The sequence below is a fragment of the Vombatus ursinus genome, unplaced genomic scaffold (genome assembly GCF_900497805.2).
Source record: "Vombatus ursinus unplaced genomic scaffold, bare-nosed wombat genome assembly UNPS02014770.1, whole genome shotgun sequence".
Taxonomy (NCBI): Eukaryota; Metazoa; Chordata; class Mammalia; order Diprotodontia; family Vombatidae; genus Vombatus; species Vombatus ursinus.
In genome coordinates this window covers 1,497,528-1,503,527 of record NW_020954548.1, presented here as the reverse complement: position 1 = coordinate 1,503,527, position 6,000 = coordinate 1,497,528, and the positions used below count along the sequence as shown (strand labels likewise).

The 6,000-nt window shown below is 35.5% G+C and overlaps 1 pseudogene; it reads left to right on the top strand.

Moving 5' to 3' along the window:
* On the top strand, positions 1–1,075 carry LOC114043597 (annotated as a pseudogene).
* Positions 1,076–6,000: the final 4,925 nt, after the last annotated feature.

Sequence of the window (6,000 nt, the reverse complement as noted above, 5' to 3'; positions counted from 1 at the left end):
AACCCTCTAGTTATAGTAACTGATACAAACCCAGTTTGGTGGGGTAAAAGAAGCTTTGAAAGCACCTCAGTTCACATTATCAAAATGTGTAGGTGCTGTCATGGTGATGGGAAGTCCTCACTTACTTATGAATCATTCCAACAAACTTGCTGGGATAACAAATCATATTTAAGAGAGCTGATTCTTGTGTCCTGGAAAGAAGTGAAAATTTGGAGACTTATTTGGTGATCCTGGCAACCACTCTGCTGAGTATTATCCTCCAGGTAGTAAAGATGGAAAATATGAGTTATTAAACAGTAGCAAAAGAAGAAATTACTGAAGAGATTAGAGATCTCATGACCAAATGACATGGAGGGGCAGGGTACAGAAATGCTGTTGGCAGGATCTCTCACAAAGCATTTTGTTATAGTCACAGAATAAGCAAGGAAGTAAGAGATAACCAAGGAATGAAGTCGAGAATATTGGTCATTTAGACTGCAGGAGACAGTGCATCGAAATATATAAACTTCATGAATGTCATCTGTATAGCACAGAAACAGAATATTATGATTGACTCTTGTGTCTTAGATACTGATTCAGGGTTCCTCCAACAGGCCTGAGACATGACAGGGGATATATACTTGAAGGTGTCCCAGATGCCATCTCTTCTTTAGTAATTGTTGTAAGTATTTCTTCCTGATCAAGACCAAAAGTCTCAGTTAAACCTCCCACCTCCTATTCACGTTGACTACAGAGCTGCTTTCTTTAGCCATAGAAATCTCATTGTAGGGGCAGCTAGGTGGCACAGTGGACAGAGCACTGGCCCTGGATTCAGAAAGACCTGAGTTCAAATCCAACCTCAGACACATAACACTTACTAGCTGTGTGATGCTGGGCAAGTCACTTAACCCCATTGCCTATACCAAAAAAAAGAAAAGAAAAAAAGAAATATCATTGCAATTGGTATGTCTGCTTTGTATGTTTGTCAATATTCTGCAGTTTCAGCCCTATTTGCATCTCATGTGAGACAGCTTTTAAGATTTCACTGCCACCTGTTCTGAAAGCCAAGAAGAAGAAATTAAAAGCATCTTCCTAGTGACCATAAAAAACCCCCCAAACACTTAACCCTCTTTTCTCCAACCTCTTTTCCTACAGTAGAGATTTTAACTGAGAAATCTATGCTGAGTATGTTGTTAAAAGAAATGATAAAATACTTTGGAATTGTCTTAGATCATTGTCTTAACCAGAGTAACTAGATTTTTCACAACTGACCATCACTACAATATTGCTATAAGTCTATAAAATATTCTCCTAGTTCTCACTTCATTTTGTATCAGTTCATATAAGTCTTTCTAGGTTTTTCTGAAGCCATACTGTTTATTTCTTACAGCACAATGTTATTTCATCACAATAGTACATTAAAACTTCTTCAATTTATTTTTTTAAATGATAAAAGTTGCTTTTACATGTAATTGAGAAAAATATTTTTAAAATATTTAAAAAGAAGAAAGTGGACGGGTTAAATCTCCTATCTCTTCTTTGGGGCCATCTTGTTCTTTACAATTTTACTACATTTACTTTTGTTTCATAATTGTTCTTTCTATTTACTTTGTTATAATAATTGTGTATGTTATCTTGGATTTGCTTACACCACTTCATGGAAAAATCCATGCTTCTATGTATTTATCATGTTTGTCACTCCTTCCAGTACAGTAATATTCCATTATATTTCTATATCACAATTTGTTTAGATATACCCCAATCAGTGGCACATACTTTGTTTCCAATTTGTTGCTAACACAAAATATTGCTATTAATATTTTGGTCTATAAGGGAACTTTCTTCTTATCAATAACATCATTTGGGTATATGCCTAGCAGTGGAATCTCAAGGTCAGCAAGTATGAATATTTTTGTCACATTATTTGAATAATTCCAAATTTATTTCAAAAATGGTGGAATTAATTAATAGCTCAACCAATAAAGATCTACTATTCTAACAATAAAAAAAATGATAACTGTATACACATAGGTATATTTTATGTGGCTAGTCCCTTAAGGAAATTTTTTTCAAGAACAAATTCCTCCTGTGTTTCCAGCGGGGAGAGAGCTGGTTGGAGAGGTACTGCTCCTGGGTAACATGAGGGGGAGAACACTTAGCTCTCCTCTGAATTTTTTTTTTTTTTAGGCAATTGGGGTTAAGTAACTTGCTCAGGGTCACACAGCTAGTGAGCGTCAAATGTTTGGTCCGAGGCCGGAGTTGAACTCAGGTCCTCCTGACTTCCGGGCCGGTGCTCTATGCACTGCCCCGTCTAGCTGCCCCTCTTCTGAATTTTTAAAGCACAGTTATTTTCAATTTGGTTCAATAAGTATTAAGCTATAGATCAAAGCATACTATTTGCTCTCTTTTTGTTGTGGCTTTTTTTTTTTGTTTCTTCTTTCTCATGGTTCCTCCCATTGGTTCTAATTCTTCTTTCCAACATGACTAGAGTGAAAATGTTTAATATTAAAAAATAAGTATTAAGCTGTTTACGATGTGCATGAGTGCTATGTATAATTGTTTCTAGGGTAATCATTTTTTAAAATAACCACTGTGTTGATTACCGATGTATCACATGAATGTTTTGTCTTCAGTCTGGTACTCTTTTGTGAAATGCAGGATATGTGAAATTTTCACACAATTATGATGATTTAAACACATTTTTACTCATCCCCACCTCTTGTGACTTTAATCAAGACAGAGATTCTTCCTTAAGTAGCCAGCTATTAGCTTTTGCAGTAGAAATGTAAACAAAATTCTCCATTCATTAATTTGCTACTCATTCTCCCTCTCAGACATTAGTCCTTAACCCTGAAAAAGTTTTTATTAAGTATAGTTATTTTTACCCAAACAATAATCACCAAATGATTACAGAGCCTTTTTTTTTTTTTTTGATAAATTAGGAAAGTTAACGTCGTATGGCAAATGCATAAACACTCTCTTCAAGTGCAGTTGCCTGAGAAAGGCATTGGCAGAAGCTAACATATGGGCATTAGAGGCCGGTTTCCAGGAGAATGGGAAAGTCACCTGAGTTTTCCCTTTTAAAGACTCTCTTCCCATTTTAATAATTTATTAGAAAATCTCTGGAAATTTTTTTTGGGGGGGCTAGGCAATGGGGTTAAGTGACTTGCCCAGAGTCACACAGTTAGTGAGTGTTCTGTGTCTGAGGCTGGATTTGAAGTCAGTGTCTTCCTGACTCCAGGGCCGGTGCTGTATCCATTACACCACCTAACTGCCCCAAATCTCTGGAAATCTTCACCATTCTACTGCAATCTTTCTTAAATTCAAAACTATTTTTAAGTTCAGTTTTAGAGAAATAACTTTTCCGTAAATATCTGAAATTATCAAAAGTCCTTTTGTCTTCCAATTTATAGAAGAAGGATTAGGGAAAAGGAAAATTATGGAACCAAATAAGAAAGTTTTCTTACCATAAGACTGTTCTTGTTTCCCAGAGAAACCAGACTCTTAATTAAGTTCTATTTGCTGAGGGAATTCAGACTGATTTTTCTGGTTTTGTTAAAGTCTGTAGTAAAAATGTTTGTGATAATTTTTGCAAGTGTTTATTCTTTCAGAAGCCCTTAATAATAATTTTTTAAAAAGCCCTCAATCTTTCCAGTGTGTTGGAATGTTGTTGTTTTAAAATTGTTGTTAAATCTTGTGGGAAGAGGCACTGAATAGGACTCAGGTGCAATGGGAAGAGCCCTAGAGTTGGAGTCAAAGGACCTAGGTTCAAATTCTGACTGCCACTGGACTTTGAGTTTCCTTATATAATGAGGGAGTTAGCTATCGCCTCTTAGGTTTCTTCCAGCTCTAAATCTTTAATCCTGTAACTTGAATTTAAATCCTTTTTCTGACATACATTAATTTTGTGACCATGAACAAGTCATTTCATTTCCCTGAGCCTTAGTGCTCTCAGCTGTAAAATGGGAATCTGTTTACTTCACCCGGCTGTTGTGAGGACAATGCTCTGTTAAAACTGTAAAGTGCTATGTGAATGTGAGCTGCTGCTATTCTCATGCTGTGCATTTGGATGTAATGGGGATCATTGTTTTAAGGTAAGCAAAACAGTTGGTGCCTACAAGAACTTCAGATGTTCAAGGGATCAGAAAAATTTCAGAACACTTGAATCAGGATTTTCTTTTCTCTTGTCTCATTTAAAAACTTACTAATTTGGGGACAGCTAGGTGGTGCAGTGGATAGAGTTCTGGAGTCAGGAGGACCTCAGTTCAAATCTGGCCTCAGACACATAAAACTTGCTCCGTGTGTGACTCTGGGCAAGTCACTTAACCCCAATTGCCTCACAAAAAAAAAAAACAACAAACTTACTAATTTGTTCAATTTAGTTTCACTTTATTTTCATTGTATTTATGGTTAATTTTAATGTGAATTTTTTCAATAAAATAACTCACATTTTTTTTTCAAAAAGGAAAAAACAGACCCACTTCATGACTGAGAAATAACAAGTTAATATGCAAAATAAGAAATGCATTTTGGAATGGGACTAATATGGGAATATGTTTTGCTTGACTGTGGCAAATGTGATATAGGGACTTTGTATTTCTTTTCAATGGGTGTGAAAAGGAGGGAGGAAGAAAAAATAAATGCTTAAGAATTTTTTAAAAAAATTGTAATGTACAAATATCTGTGCCAGAGCCAAATAATTTGTGATTGCTACAATGCAATTGTAGTGCTATATCCCTTTTCCCAACATATATAAGAATGTTGGCATTTCATAAACTACAACTACTCTTCTTCTTTTGTGAATGAATTGACACTGCCTGCTAGAAAACATCAAAGGAAAGCTACAAACTCTTTGAGCAAAGTCCCTTTATCTCTTCACCAAAGACCATTTCTCAATTAGGCAATAGTCAAATTATTTAGAGATACAGAAAACTTCATTAGGATACTTACTTGATTATATTCCTGCTTGACTAAGCAATTTATTGCTTATTCCCTATATTACTTTACATCCCTTAACTTCTGAGATCTCTCCCTGTTGCTTCTTTTATATTATTAATCTAACACTCATCAGCAAACACGAACAAATAGGAGGTTCTTTTGATGGTCCAGGTGAGAGATGAGAAGAGCCTGAACTAGATTAGGGCCGTTTCAGCGAAGACAATGGTGCTGATAGAAGAGATACTACGGAAAAAAAAATAACAAGATCTGACTGTCGATTGGCTGGTGGTGTGCAGAAGAATGATGAGTTGAGGATGAACGTGACAAGCAACAAACTTGATCATTTCCTGATACAAACAACAGGAAAAAAATATCTATGAATCTCTATTATACACAACTTGGATTTTTAAAAAGTACATAACAAATGTAACCCAGTAATTCTAATATTATTTTTCTTATCTGGGTCTCTCTCTGAACTTCTTTGTACTCTCTTCTGAGCATTTTATAATTGTTTCATTGAGCTTTGCTTTTTTTTCTTCTTGTGAGGGGAGCACATTATTATTACTGCCTACTGTTCACCCTGTAACTCTCCCTTGCAAAGAAGAATCCTGGCCTCCCTTTTAAGAAACAAGTATGGTCAAACAAAACAGATCCACACATTGGTCATGTCAAAAAACACGTCTCAATCTGTACCTCTAGTCTATTCTTTGTTAAGAGGTAACAAATACTTGTCCTCATTAGTCTATCCTTGCTCCCACACAGGTACCATTCTCACCCCCTCATAGTTCTTCCTCACTTAACTTATTGATCTTCTCTCTCTCTCTCTCTCTCTGTGTCTCTCTCTCTGGATGTTTGTGTGTATGTGCATGATTGTGTGTGTGTGTGTGTGTGTGTGTGTGTGTGTGTGTGTTGATGAAAGTGTTCAGAAATACAAATTTTCCTCTAAGAACTGCTTTGGTCACATCCCAAAAGTTTTGACATTTTGTCTTATCATTTTCTTTTTGAAATTATCTATTGTTTCTATAATTTTTTTCTTTAACTCACCATTTCTTTAGGATTAAATTATTTAATCTCCATTTAACT